The 15,731-nt window shown below is 41.6% G+C and overlaps 1 protein-coding gene across 3 annotated transcripts in view; it reads right to left on the reverse strand.

Moving 5' to 3' along the window:
- The window catches only part of si:ch211-269c21.2, a 142,064-nt gene that overhangs the window by 113,129 nt on the left and 13,204 nt on the right, over positions 1–15,731 (reverse strand). Inside the window, exon 1 of one of the 3 annotated variants that reach the window (XM_073943118.1) lies at positions 13,196–13,657. The exons of 1 other annotated variant lie outside the window; for it this stretch is intronic. The gene's annotated coding sequence lies outside the window, so the exon portion shown is untranslated. Of the gene's footprint in view, positions 1–13,191; positions 13,658–15,731 lie in introns of those variants that run through there. One more of the 3 variants, XM_073943117.1, reaches the window with a different exon arrangement.

Genomic DNA, 15,731 nt, shown 5'->3' on the forward strand with positions numbered 1-15,731 from the left:
ACCCTGTTGAATCGCTATTCTGAAATTAGAAATGATTAAAACCATTGATCCAGTTTACGACGTTCAAACATAGCAACCGTATTGCATTGATTTGTCAACATAATCTCGGTGTAATCTTATTAAAAAAGCGGCGTTTGTCACCACATGCTTATTTTATGTTATTAATTCACTTTCAAAGGTAAAACCATTTTAGTGCATGCTGATGATTCTCTGTGCACGGGTAGTTTGTGTGCTGCATTTTAGCTGTTTTGAGATTTGTCCTAGAAACTTAAAGGGTTAGTTCAGCCCAAAATTACAAGTCGGTCATAGCTATGTCTGCGTCTTCATAATTTTAAGCACATTTAGAAAAATGCTGGATAGAAATGCCAAGGTACTTATTTTTAAAAATTGTATGCGCTCTTTTAAGTCTCTTTTTTCCCCTATGAAACAATATGCACATTAATTATGGTGGAAACACATTTAGCAAGCTTGATGATGTTGACTAACCACTGTATCTCAATAGCAGCATATCAAATGTTGTCTAAATATGTCTAAAACATCAGAGCAAAAGTACACTACCTGACAAAAGGCTTGTCGCCTATCCAAATAAAATATGATCATGCCTCAATTATTAATTCTTTAATTAGGACAGTAAAGTCTGACTTTGCTTAGACAAAATTCTTGTCACTTAACAGAAATAATGTACAGTATAGAATATACAGTCATGGTGCAGTGGGAAAAGAATAAATATTGTGTATGACTCCCATGAGCTTGGAGGACTGCATCCATACATCTCTGCACTGACTCAAATAACTTATTAATAAAGTCATCTGGAACGGCAAAGAAAGTGTTCTTGCAGGACTCCCAGAGTTCATCAAGATTCTTTGTATTCATCTTCAATGCCTCCTCCTTCATCTTACCCCAGACATACTCAAAAATGTTCATGTCTGGTGACTGAGCTGGCCTGGAGCACCTTGACCTTTTTGCTTTGAGAAACTTTAATGTGGAGGCTGAAGTATGAGAAGGAGCGCTATCCTGCTGAAGAATTTGCCCTCTCCTCTGGTTTGTAATGTAATGGACAGCACAAACGTCTTGATACCACAAGTTGTTGATGTTGCCATCCACTCTGCAGATCTCTCACACACCCCATACTGAATGTAACCCCAAACCATAATTTTTCCTTCACCAAACTTGACTGATTTCTATGAGAATCTAACAGTAATAATTCTGACTTCAACTGTACATAAGTGATGATGATTGGCAGCTGAAAATTTAGCTGACGCTTTCACTCTAATGCCACTGTTTGTACCTGTTGTGCTGGATTAGATCCTATGCTAAAGTTGGAGCTTATTATCTTTCGTCAAAAAGGCATTCCTATACCTAAAATTCCTATGAGTTCCTATGACTTGCAATTCAAATAGTTAAATAACTTCGAAAATGTTCCTCTAGTGCAAACCTCACTTTTGCAAACAAATAAACATGTTATACAATGTATACAAACTGCTTGTCCAAAAAAGAGTCACCACCTGGATTTAACTAAGCAAATAAACAAGATATTCCCATTGGATATTAACTCCATGGATGATTATTAGTTTTCAAATTATTAACATGCCTCAAGTAAAGAAAACATCTAAGGAGATTGTAAAACTCCTAAAATTGGGTTAAGAACTGTCCAGTGCTTTATTAGGAATTGGAAGGATTGTGGGAACTATCATATTTGAGAGCAAAATGTAGTCGAAATAACAGAATGATGGAGATCGGCGATCACATAAACATCTGGTGAAGTCAAAACCATGAAAAAGCATGAGCATGAGCATTTCCACACACACACAATGCACATGAGACTTCACTGATTGGAACTAAACAGCCATTTAGCCTTTAGAAAAAAAATCTGTGCAGTTATTTGAAAAAATGCTTTAATTTGCTATGGAACATAAATATTGTCCTCTGGAGCAATAAAAGAAGATTGGTCTGGTGTGTGGTCCAGATTTACCCTGTTTCAGTGTGATGGGGCATTAGGGTAAGAAGAGAGGAGAATTTAGTGATGCACCATACAGCCTAGTGCCTATATACAATAAAAGAAAAATCACTGAAAAGAAAGACTAAACCTGATACTATTTTTACAATGATTGGCCCTTTTGGGAAAAAAGTCACCCTTTTCTACTGAAATGTAAATTGAAAGCGAAAAGCCTGCACATTATGCTTACACAAATTACTTGATTTTACAAAAAATAAATCTGTGCAGTTATTTGAAAAAATGCTTTAATTTGCTATGGAACATAAATATTGTCCTCTGGAGCAATAAAAGAAGGTTGTGTGGTCTGGTGTGTGGTCCAGATTTACCCTGTTTCAGTGTAATGGGGCATTAGGGTAAGAAGAGAGGAGAATTTAGTGATGCACCATACAGCCTAGTGCCTATATACAAGCCTGGAAATAGTGCACTTGGTCAGGTCTAGGTTAAGCAACATTATGTGCCTAAAGAATCAGGTAAGTTGACTGCGTGAATATACTGAATGACCAGTATTTTCCATCAATTTTCTTCCGTGATGCCATGGTCATATTCCAAAATGACAATGGCAAGATTCATGGGGCTCAATATGTAAAATTGTAGAAATGGATTGGCCACCACAGAGTCCAGATGTTAACCTTATTGAAAATCTTTGGAATGTGCTGGAGAAGACTGGGCAGTGCTGTGTCTCTCCCGTCATCAATACAAGATCTTGGCCAAAAATCAATGCAATTGGACGGGTATAAATGTTGTGGTTGGGAATAAATTCTCTTTATTGTATGAGTCCCTCCTCTTATGGGAACCATCACAGCAGGTCAAGGGCAAGCTTTTTCTGGAAGTCAAATAATGATGCAAATACCCGTAATATGACTACCGCTAAACCTTTGATAATGTTTTGATAAATCCTCCCATAAATTTAGTTTCTGAAAAGGGAAAATTCTACAAATTTATATGCAGAAAAAAATATTCCTCAATGATTCCTTGGTTTACTCAACTTTTTTTTATTTAAGTGGTTGTAAACTATTTATTTGGGCTGAATTTAAACAAATCAATTTGAACATTACTCAAGTTTATTCAAATTCAACAGATATTGTTTGTTTAAATTTAACACATATAAATAGTTTGAGACAAGTTTGCAGACATTATTTTTTTCAGTGTAAGTTGAGCCACACTTCCGCACTACTTTATTACTATTAGCATTTTACTCAAATCAGCCCAAAAATGTAGAGTATGAATAAAAGAAAAATCACTGAAAAGAAAGACTAAACCTGATACTATTTTTACAATGATTGGCCCTTTTGGGAAAAAAGTCACCCTTTTCTACTGAAATGTAAATTGAAAGCGAAAAGCCTGCACATTATGCTTACACAAATGACTTGATTTTACAAAAAACTTTTCTTCCCTAATCATACTGAAATGGTGAAATAAATCACTCTCACTGCACCGACAGAAATCAATTGATCTTTATATAAATGAGATATGGGATGTCTTTGCATTATTAACTTGGCTATCAGAAAATCTGCTTTAATGCCCACTTGCGCATTTATCTTCTATACATTACATCAAAGGAAAAAAAGCTTATCCTTGAAATATTCTCCAACCCACTTCCTTAGGTATTACTAGAGTGAATGAAAGATGTCTCATTACAGTGATTCTTTCACACTGAATAAAAATGATACTGCAGTTTGCATGACTCACGGCTCATGCTTTCCAGTCATACAGGCTTTTAGGAAAGTGATTTCCAAAAAGTGCTTTGTATACACCAGAGAGTATTTAACTTCTAAAAAAAAAGACTTTAATGTCAATCTTGCTAATCAAACTGATAATATACTGTATTATCAACCCAGGCTCATTCTGATTATGTTCCCCAATATACATTTTTGGAGAGTGACAAAAACATCCCAGGAGCTACGTTCTTTTGTAGTTTTTGCGAATGCACCACACTTTTTGAGATCTCAAATTTCTCTTGCAAGCGCCATTCACACCTGCTCTTCTTGTATAAATCCACCAGAAGCTGCTTTCAACTGAATGACTGACCTTCCTCCTTCCCTGCTTTATAAAAGCACTGATTAACAAACTCCAACGTACATGGCAAGCCACTGGACAAACTAGTAACAGCAGAAAAGACGACCATGTGCAGGTAAGCAGTCAGCTGGTAAGAGCGCCCTGTAGCGTTTGTTTTAAAGACAAAATGCAGCCTTATGCAGGTCACACACCGGATATATGGCTGCACAATATGGCTGCATATCATCTTTAAAGCGAACGCTACAGGGCAGTATGACAATGTTCCTTTTCTTACTTACCAGCTGACCATTTACCTGCATGTGGATGGCTTATCGGCTGTTACCAGTAGCTTGACACATACGTCAGCGGACCTAAGAAACAGAGCGGAGCTGACCATGACAACAGGGTTCAAGTCCAGTGATAACCGGTTCCAGAAATCAGGTAAGATACAAAAAGAAGCCAAAAAATAAAATAAACAAGTAAATAATAGGGTGAGAATTTTCTTTTACTGGGTTGCTTTTCAAAATACTGTGGTTGGCTTTAGGAGAGTGGGTGGGTGGCTCAATTGGTGCGTTTTTAAAACAGTATCGGTTGGGTTTATAGAAGGGGAAGGGTAGGGATAGTGGTCAGTTGATCAGTCAGTCTGTCAGTTAGTCAACAGCAGCCTCTGGTGGATTTATTTGAGAACAGCAGGCACGAATAGCACACGCGGTAGAAATTTGAGATCTGAAAAAGCATACACAGCGGCCACTGGTGGATTCGCGAAAACAAAAACTGCAAAAAAATGTAGCACCTGGAAGGTATTTCGCAATCTCCAGAAATGTACATAGAGGTATGTAATCAGAATGAGCCTGGGTTGTAATAACAGTATTTAGTAGTTGTATTAAACATATAAAATCATACAATAAAATAAAGAATTTATATAAAACTTACTTATAAACAGAAGTATTCTTAATTATTATAATTAATTAAAATAAATAAATAAATAATTGTTAATGTTATATATAATAAAAATGTTAATACACCATTTCATTGTTAAATACTATAACAAACTATTCTAAAAAATCTGAAGTGCAAAAATTGCCTTTAGTGACATATTACTATTATAAAAATGATGAACAAAAAGTATACCAATCTCACAATATTTTTTGCTTTAACTAAATTCAAGCAGGAAAATAACTACATTATACATACGTCTCATAAGGATATCCGTCATTAAATCAACTTGATTATAATAAAACTATAAAATGACTATTAAGTCATTCTATTCTAAATTAAAGCTTCAATAAGGACAGCACTTTTCATCTGAGCATTTGCTAGTGGCATGTGAGGACATATAAAATAAAAAAGGGTTTAAAAAGCACTATATAAAAGTCCTGAATAAAAAGTTTGGGCCAATCTTTCTGTGCTTGCAGAAGGAAGAAGCGTATTGATTCTCGGGCATGTGTGATATTAACCTGCGTGGATTAATGATTAGAGACCCGCCAAAGCCTTTTCATTTACAGATCACAGCATTTTTTCATTAAGTAAACCGCTTGGAGAACATGATGGTGTAACGCCGGGGAGTGACACCAACAACAGAAGGTAGGATCCAATATGCAGGTTTTATTCACAGTCAGGCAAGCAGTGGTCAATACGGGAGCAAACAGATATATGTAGACAATCCAGAATCGTAGTCAGTAAACAGGCAATAGGTCGTAAGGCAGGCGGCTAAACAGGATGACAAGGATAAACAGGGCTAAGAACAAAACACGGGAAAACAAGACCAGGATAACGCGTTGTAATGTCACCTGACAGATAAACAAGACTCGGCAAACTGAAGGGGTGAATGTGTGGCTTAAATAGTGTGTGTTAATCAGTCTCTGAAAGTCCTCAGGTGTGCAAATGTAATCAAGCTGGATGAGTGAGCAGGTGTGAGTGTCTAGGAGAAGTGCATGTATGCATATGTAGTCCAGAAGAAGGCAGATATGTAGTTTTATGAGTGAGTGTTTACCAGCGACATCTGGTGGTTGTTCGCTGGTGAACATGACAGAGCCCCCCCTCTAAGGAGTGGCTTCCAGACACTCCTAATACTGTTCAGGCGGGAGGTGGAGCGGAGGCGGAACTGGGGGAGGGATGGAGGACCAGGACCATGCAGCGGGGGCGTACCTGGAGCGTGAAGCAGCGGAGGGCCTGGAGCGTGAAGCAGCGGAGGGCCTGGAGCGTGGAGCAGCGGAGAGCGTGGAGCAGCGGAGGGCCTGGAGCGTGGAGCAGCGGAGGGCCTGGAGCGTGGAGCAGCGGAGGGCCTGGAGCGTGGAGCAGCGGAGGGCCTGGAGCGTGGAGCAGCGGAGGGCCTGGAGCGTGGAGCAGCGGAGGGCCTGGAGCGTGGAGCAGCGGAGGGCCTGGAGCGTGGAGCTGCGGAGGGCCTGGAGCGTGGAGCTGCGGAGGGCCTGGAGCGTGGAGCTGCGGAGGGCCTGGAGCGTGGAGCTGCGGAGGGCCTGGAGCGTGGAGCTGCGGAGGGCCTGGAGCGTGGAGCTGCGGAGGGCCTGGAGCGTGGAGCTGCGGAGGGCCTGGAGCGTGGAGCTGCGGAGGGCCTGGAGCGTGGAGCTGCGGAGGGCCTGGAGCGTGGAGCTGCGGCGGGCCTGGAGCGTGGAGCTGCGGAGGGCCTGGAGCGTGGAGCTGCGGCGGGCCTGGAGCGTGGAGCTGCGGAGGGCCTGGAGCGTGGAGCTGCGGAGGGCCTGGAGCGTGGAGCTGCGGAGGGCCTGGAGCGTGGAGCTGCGGAGGCTCTGGATCATGAGGCTGCGACCATTGAGGAAGCTTAGGCGGCAGCGGCCATTCAGAAAGTTCAGCAGGCGGCGGTGGCCATTCAGGAAGTTCAGGCGGCGGCCATTCAGGAAGCTCAGGAGGCGGCCATTCAGGAAGCTCAGGAGGCGGCGGCCATTCAGGAAGCTCAGGAGGCGGCGGCCATTCAGGAAGCTCAGGAGGCGGCGGCCATTCAGGAAGCTCAGGAGGCGGCGGCCATTCAGGAAGCTCAGGAGGCGGCGGCCATTCAGGAAGCTCAGGAGGCGGCGGCCATTCAGGAAGCTCAGGAGGCGGCGGCCATTCAGGAAGCTCAGGAGGCGGCGGCCATTCAGGAAGCTCAGGAGGCGGCGGCCATTCAGGAAGCTCAGGAGGCGGCGGCCATTCAGGGAGCTCAGGAGGCGGCGGCCATTCAGGGAGCTCAGGAGGCGGCCATTCAGGGAGCTCAGGAGGCGGCGGCCATTCAGGGAGCTCAGGAGGCGGCGGCCATTCAGGGAGCTCAGGAGGCGGCGGCCATTCAGGAGGTTCAGGTGGCGGCGGCTCTGGAGGGTCTGGCAGCTCTGGAGGGTCTGGCAGCTCTGGAGGGTCTGGCAGCTCTGGAGGGTCTGGCAGCTCTGGAGGGTCTGGCAGCTCTGGAGGGTCTGGCAGCTCTGGAGGGTCTGGCAGCTCTGGAGGGTCTGGCAGCTCTGGAGGGTCTGGCAGCTCTGGAGGGTCTGGCAGCTCTGGAGGGTCTGGCAGCACTGGAGGGTCTGGCAGCACTGGAGGGTCTGGCAGCACTGGAGGGTCTGGCAGCACTGGAGGGTCTGGCAGCACTGGAGGGTCTGGCAGCACTGGAGGTGGCAGTGGCAGCTCTGGAGGTGGCAGTGGCAGCTCTGGAGGTGGCAGTGGCAGCTCTGGAGGTGGCAGTGGCAGCTCTGGAGGTGGCAGTGGCAGCTCTGGCAGTAACAGCTCTGGTGGTGGCAGCTCTGGCAGTAACAGTTCTGGTGGTGGCATCAGCTCTTGTAACTCAGGTGGTGGTGGCCATTCTGGTGGCTCAGGTGATGGTATTTCAGGAACTGAAACAGGAACTATGGCAGGAACGGACAAGGAACAGGAAACCATCTTGTGAGCAGGTGGCAGATTGGCGCTTACCACATTGTGAGCTGGAGGGCTGGTTGTGACCACATTGTGAGCTGGAGGACTGGAGTCGGCCATCTTGTGAGCTGGAGGACTGGAGTCTGCCATCTTGTGAGCTGGAGGACTGGAGTCGGCCATCTTGTGAGCTGGAGGACTGGAGTCGGCCATCTTGTGAGCTGGAGGACTGGAGTCGGCCATCTTGTGAGCTGGAGGACTGGAGTCGGCCATCTTGTGAGCTGGAGGACTGGAGTCGGCCATCTTGTGAGCTGGGAGTGTGGTGATGGAATGAGCAGCAAGCCCCGTTGCCAGCGGGTCTTGCTGTCCTTTGCCCCCCCCAAAAAAATATTTAGGGGTGTCCTCCACCTCTCCTACAGTGAAGGGGGACCCACTCATTTGAAGTGCAAGATCAATATAACCTTCTAGAGTCCCGTGGGGGTCATGCAAAGGCATTGTGGAATATAGGGGCTCAGAAAGTCCTCCACGAAAGAAAATCATTAGGCATAAGTCATCCAAAGATGTTAAATGGGCTACCTGGATGAAGTCCTCCACGTATTCCTCTATAGACCGGGCTTCCTGACGCAGACACATGATCTTGATACCCGCTGAATCCATTGTGTGGCCGAGTCTTCTGTAACGCCGGGGAGTGACACCAACAACAGAAGGTAGGATCCAATATGCAGGTTTTATTCACAGTCAGGCAAGCAGTGGTCAATACGGGAGCAAACAGATATATGTAGACAATCCAGAATCGTAGTCAGTAAACAGGCAATAGGTCGTAAGGCAGGCGGCTAAACAGGATGACAAGGATAAACAGGGCTAAGAACAAAACACGGGAAAACAAGACCAGGATAACGCGTTGTAATGTCACCTGACAGATAAACAAGACTCGGCAAACTGAAGGGGTGAATGTGTGGCTTAAATAGTGTGTGTTAATCAGTCTCTGAAAGTCCTCAGGTGTGCAAATGTAATCAAGCTGGATGAGTGAGCAGGTGTGAGTGTCTAGGAGAAGTGCATGTATGCATATGTAGTCCAGAAGAAGGCAGATATGTAGTTTTATGAGTGAGTGTTTACCAGCGACATCTGGTGGTTGTTCGCTGGTGAACATGACAGATGGAGGAAGGGCTGTGATTACTTGGGGATCAGAGAAAGGACAGAGAGCGAGTTTGAACCTGGTCCTGGGTGTGCAAAACCCTCATCCATCAGCCCCTTTCTGCATGCATATACTGGAGAATCTATAAAAACAGCAGGAGTTTCTCAAATCTCATCTCGCTTCTAAAACACCCACCCATTTTGATTTCATATACTGTGAATATTGCCACTGTATTTGCTGACATTGTAGGCCCCATTTTAAAATCCACATCTGTCACCCATTAGTAATTGCTTGAAGCATGTGAATTGTTAAACTGGGATTTAGTTTGATCTGTTTAGCACAAAATGGCATGTCGAAAGGTACAGACGATCTGTCATCAGTCATTAAAGAGCTGTGCAGTGTGCAGAATCACACATACAGTATATACAGATTATATGCAATATGTGGGAAGTGTCATTTTTAAGTAACGTCATATATTTAACTCAATCAGCAAATAAATTAACTTAATTTAACATTTTCTATAGCTTCTTTGATTTTTCCATTTTTTGAATTATTAATATTTATTTATTATGTGTATTCATTTTGCACCATTATTGTATATTAATAGGTTCCTAAATTACATTTTTAAATAAAACAATGCAATTTATTTGTGTCCTGTAAGAAAATCTCATATTTCCGACTCCATTTTAGGTCTACATATCTACAAGTACCTTTATAAATGTCTTAATAAAAGAATAAAAATCTGTAACAGCCTCATTTCCTTTTGAATCAAATTAAAAATGATGCCTAATTCAACTAGGATGCAACCTGCTGCTCTCCCTGAGGTCCTGAGAGACTCACTGCCATAGTAACCGGCCCCATGCGGGTCTCCAGATGCTATGTCTTTCACTTGCTCTCACTCGGGTCCTCTTATCCCTCTATTAACCATAAAGCTTAGTACTGTTTTTGGAAGCATGATGTTTTTTTTATTGTTGGAACATGGAAATGCACTCCTGTCAAGATTCCATTAAAATATTATATTGACTAAAAGATTTATCTTTATCTTTATATTTATTTTTATCTTTTTTTACAATTAGCAATATTGCTGTTTAGGGTGGCACGGTTGCTTACTGGATAGCACTGTTGCCTCACACCAAGAAGGATGCTGGTTCAAGCCCCGAGTCAGTTAACATTTCTGCATGGAGTTTGCATGTTCTCCCCATGTTCGCGTGGGTTTCCTTTTGGTGCTCTGGTTTCCCCCACAGTTTAAAGACATGCGCTATTGACCTTATTCTAAAATGCAGAAGTGCGCCTGTTTTCGCGATTGTCTTAGAACTTCCGATTCAGTAGCCTATGGGAGAAATGACTAGGAATAATAAACGGCAGAAAACGGTCAAACTACTTGGTCTACAAACAAATGTTTGCATGACTACACAGACCAAGTAGAATAATATAACAAGGAATTGTCAAATTGCAACATCAAGCAGCGTAATGAGCAGTTTTTAATGTCTAAAAATGAATGGAAGTGAATGAGACCGGAAGTCTCAAGCCAAAAAGATTCAAATGGCAGCGCCCACTCATCGGCGGAGAATAAGGTCAATAGGTGAATTGGATAAGCTAAATTGGCCATAATGTATGGGTGTTACCCAGTACTGGTTGGTGGCTAGAAGGGCATCTGCTGCATAAAACACACACTGGATAAGTTGGCGGTTCATTCTGCTTTGGCGACCCCTGATGAATAAAGGGACTAAGCTGCAGGAAAATGGATGAATAAATATTGCTGTTATTTTTCCTTTTAGTGCCAGCAGCAGTACTATTACTACTATTATTAGGGGTCAAGGAGCATTGGCATTCCTATTATTTTTTTTTTTTTTATTCCACTTATTCAGCCACAGTTTGAATGGCAGCCTATATAATCGCTTGCATGAAACATATAAAGTTTGGCACACAGATAGCCTCAATCTTAACCACAGCCAGTTCGGAGCCTCTAACTCTCTAGCACCACTACTTTTCCAAATTTGCAAATTTTAAAAACTAATAACTTTTGAGCCATAAGCACAATCAAAATCCTTTTTTCACTCGATCTATGGCTCATACCAATTCAAACTAACACAAAAGGTTTAAAATGTTGTTATGATGTAAAAACAACATTTTTCAAACTTCAAAATGAATCTCCTCACACTGACCACATCTCCCACATTTGGTAAGAGTGCCATCTATTAGTAAAATGAAATAAGCAGTTGAGCCATTTAAAACATTTTACTTAAAATGTTGTTTTATTAGTTCTTCTGGTGTTTGCTGCCTAGCTTGCTCATTCAGGCTCTGGACTACTTGGCCCCGAATTGCTGCTTGCAGGTACATTTAATAGTATTATTATTATTATTGCAATAAACATATTGACAATATGTTACATGCTAACATAAATTAGTCTAAAGCCTTGTTTCCACTGCACATGACAAACGACAAGCGACAGGCCGGAAGTCATTCATTTCCAATGGAGAGTAGTCCGGGAGCTGCGTGGAGTTCTGATCATCTCCGTATGCGGAAAATTCGGAACTGAAGTGAGCTGCGGATCCATTGAAATATTTGAACTCCTGCGATTAGACCGTATGCGACCAGTCGACCGGATGTGATGTATTCTGGTGTTGTCCAAGCAGGTCCATGTGCGCGAGATGAGAAATAGTAGTTTTTTTTGGTTCTTTTTTAAATAAGAAAAAGTCTATATTAAAAAAAAACATTTCTATTTATAAATGAGTTATAAAAATATTATTTTAATGTTGTCTCCACATTCCCTCCAATATTTTTAGAGGTCTATGAGTTTCTAGTATTCATTCATTCATTCATTCAACCATGATAAACGCACAAAGAATAAAGGCACGTCAGAACATTCAGTCATGAAAATTCTGTGCGACTACCACAAGGGGACGTATTCCAACAGTTGTGTCCAAATGTCGTGTGCAGTGGAAAGGCGCCTTAACGATTATTTTTGTGATTATTTTCTTAACACTTTCAGTTACTTTCTAAGGAGAAATGACCAAGTTTCAGCATTAACCAAGATAATTGAACAATTTTGTGTATCCCAAATCCTAACCCAGGCTCATTCTGAAAACGTACCACTACATACATTTCTGGAAAGTGCCAAAAACGTCCCGGGAGGTAAGTTTTTTTTTTTTTTTGCAGTTTTTGTTTTCGCAAATCCACCAGAAGTCAATGTGTTTGCTTTTTTAGATCTCAAATTTCTCTTGCTGCTGTTTTTGCAGAAATCCACCAGAGGCCGATGTGAACTGACTGACTGACTGACCTATCGACTGACTCATCTTCCTCCTTCCCTAAACCCAACCAATAGTGTTTTCAAAAACTCAGATTAACCCGCCCATCCACTTCTCTAAACCCAACCGACAGTTTTAAAAAGCTCTCACCTGATTTTTACCCCATTTTCAGATTTTACCATAGTCTTAAAGTTATTTACTCGTTTAAATTATTTTTGACTTCTGCTTACGTCCTACCCACTTTCTGGTACCATTTGACCATCATCGTGATCAACTCCTCTCCATGTCTGAAGTCCGCCATCTTACATGGCAAGCTAATGGAAAAATTGGTAACAGCAGGAATGCTGACCATACAGAGGTAAGCGGTCAGCTGATAAATATAAAAAGGATTGACATCATGGCGCCCCGTAGCATTCATTTTAAAGACGAAATGCAGCCAATGTACTTCTGGATACATAATACACGATCTCCAGAAATGTATATAGGGCTAAGTTTTCAGAATGATCTTATGAAGCCAAATCCATAGTTACGAAAAACATTCACAGATAGCATTGAAATTCGCAAAATGTGTTTGGTTAAAACATCTTTAAACCATAGAGATTTTATTTCGCTGTAAACTGCAAGAAAACATTTATATTCTCGAGTACTTCTATGTTGTTGACAACAGATTTTTTTTTAAACATTCTCATTTGTAACTTGGAAAGATGTTTTGTCCGTGTTGCACTTTCACATGCACAGTATTAAGTCAACACAATCTGAGTTGCTCAGAGGCTCTGAAAACACTGTTATCATAAGCTGTTTGAATCAAAAGACCATTGAAGCATGCGGAACATCAGATTTACATACATATTTACAGTTGGATAATCATGCTGAATCATATCATGTGCTCCGGCATTGTTTAAAATAATTAAGAAAAGTCACCATCTAAATTGCTACTAACATTGTTGCAAACATTGACCTTTACTTACTTACTTGGCAGGATCTAATTTTAGACCCTGGCTTCCATGTTAATATGATGTTGATTCAATAACATGTCCTGCTTGACCGAATCACGCTCACCGCGAATGACCATCAGCCAGAAGAAACTCTCGCCCAGGTCTCCTTCCAGCTCTACAGGTTCTCGTCTTTTACCAAGCTGCACATGACAAACAAAATGATCAGTGCTGACAGGTCAGTCATCACTGTGCCTTGCTCTCCCTTGCTCCCCTGTCATCCTGCGACCGGCCTCTTGTTGTGACAGTGTAAATTACATCAGCCACTGCACTGAGGCGGACACGCGCTCGGCCACTCATCCAATGTACATGCGTAATACACTCCCTGCTTGCTTGCCAATGTAATTCTGACTCTGTTTTAACAGCTCATGTGTTTTCCCCTCTCGTTCACGCGGATACACACACATACACACCGTACAGCTCAGCACCATATGTTGACCTCTCTTACACATGAGGTGCTGCGGCCCTGGAGGGAAATAAATTACACACTAATATTACTGTGCAGTGGCACGCTTCTTCAAAGACAGATGTTTACTTGGGATGATCTTTAAACAACAGTCCCACCAAACATTTCACATGCTTTTCTCTGCTTTAATACTGAGCAAAACTCAACATCATCTCACACCTCATGCGTGATGCATAAATCTATTATCAGCTTCCATTGCCTTAGTGAAAAAGAAAAAGCTGACTCCAAGTGATTTTACAAAAGAAAACAATTTTAAATATACAAAAGCCCTGTAGTTTGTGGCTCAACACATGTATATACAGTATCTTGCTACATCTTATTTAAGGGTTTTATATTTATTCTGTATGTCAGTTGCCTTGCCAATGGAAAACACATCATGCTTGTTCTTCAGTTGTTTAATTAATCAGCCATGCAATGTATGAACTGGTATGTGTGACTGCCTGAAAGTATGGCAAATCTATTCTAGGCACGTTTCCAAAAGACACACACTTTGGTGACTTTTTTAATGCATTAGAGACACAATTACCATCTTTCTCTGTAGAAAGAACTGTTATCTAACAGAAAATTAATCTAGCATGAAAAGAAGCTAGTTTATTGACATCCGGAATTTACATAAAGCTGCTTTGAATCAATTTGTGTTGTAAAAAGTGTTATAAAATGTAATTGACAACATTTAACTGTGTGTATCGCCCCTTGATGTGGGGATTTTGTTTTGTTACAGATCTGATTGGTTGACCTTTTCAACTATCTACAACTACAATTCATATGACATCAGTTTAAAGAAATCAATAACCCAATAAAAAAGTCCTTACAATAGTGACATCTGACAAAAGTAACAATAGGTTATTGACATGTGCTGTAACCGTAATTTTTGGGCCATCCAACCAATCGGGTGTTTAAGTGTATCTAAAAAATAAATCTTAAAAGAAATTTTGAGAAATGAAAAGTTTAGCCAAATATTTGGTTGCCAAATTTAAGTCAAATTTGATATTAGTGAAGTTTATTTATATAATCTAATTTCGAGAGGATCACGATGATTGACCACAGCTTGTCCTGCATTATCTAACACATGATTTACCAATCAGACGATTTTTCAGTCACCAAAAATACTAAATAGTTTTCATACCTCAGTCATCTTTATTTTAAAGAATTCTCCCTTTTACCTTATTCCTCCTCCCTTTTCTGACATAGGGAAGGACAGAGGGTAGAACAGCGGCCCAGTGGTTAGCACTGTTGCATCACAGTAAGAATGTCACTGGTTCAAGTCCTTCCCAGGCTAGTCGACATTTCTCTGTGGAGTTTCCCGGTTTCCTCCCACCGTCTAAAGACATGTGACATAAGTGAACAGACTTAACCAAATTGGCACCATAGATGAGCTCTTAGTCAGCAGTATTTCTCTTCGTATCAATCCCTAATTTTTCGTTGGCCATAAATAGGCAGGCAAAAAATCTTTTGAGCTCAGGTTTCACTCCAGGGTCAGCATGCCAAACAAGCTTTATAATCAATCATCAGCTACATGTGAACTCTTAAAATGGCTTTTAAATATTTTAAATACATAAACAAATATAAATATTCATAAGTAATATATGTAAATACAATAAATTAAAAGAATATAAATAAAAAACGTATATATATAAAAAAAGGTTTGACCTTTTAAGGTCTCGAGTTAACATTTTCTGTAAGACCTACAATATGAACCCCTTGTTGAAAGCTCACCCTATACTACCCACTAAATGTATGCAAATGAATAATTTAGGAGTAACACTGTAAGATATGCATTGTCGTGCCTGCACCAGCAGTCTTTACAGCTTTACCCTGCAGTCGATCTGCCCATCACCTGTATGTCACAAGCTTGTATTCCAGTCAGACTGTGTGACGAGAGGATCTTTTGAATGTCAAACCCCTCATCCTCTCAGGGCTTGACTAATCATAAAGAGTGAGAACTTGTCTTTTTACCTTCTCTTGGAGCTTTCTGATTTTGTCCTTGACATTCAGACAGCAGACTCTGTCATGAGGCTCACAGAGGAATACTGTGTGGGTGCGAGGTGTG

The sequence above is a fragment of the Danio rerio genome, chromosome 25 (genome assembly GCF_049306965.1).
Source record: "Danio rerio strain Tuebingen ecotype United States chromosome 25, GRCz12tu, whole genome shotgun sequence".
Classification (NCBI taxonomy): domain Eukaryota; kingdom Metazoa; phylum Chordata; class Actinopteri; order Cypriniformes; family Danionidae; genus Danio; species Danio rerio.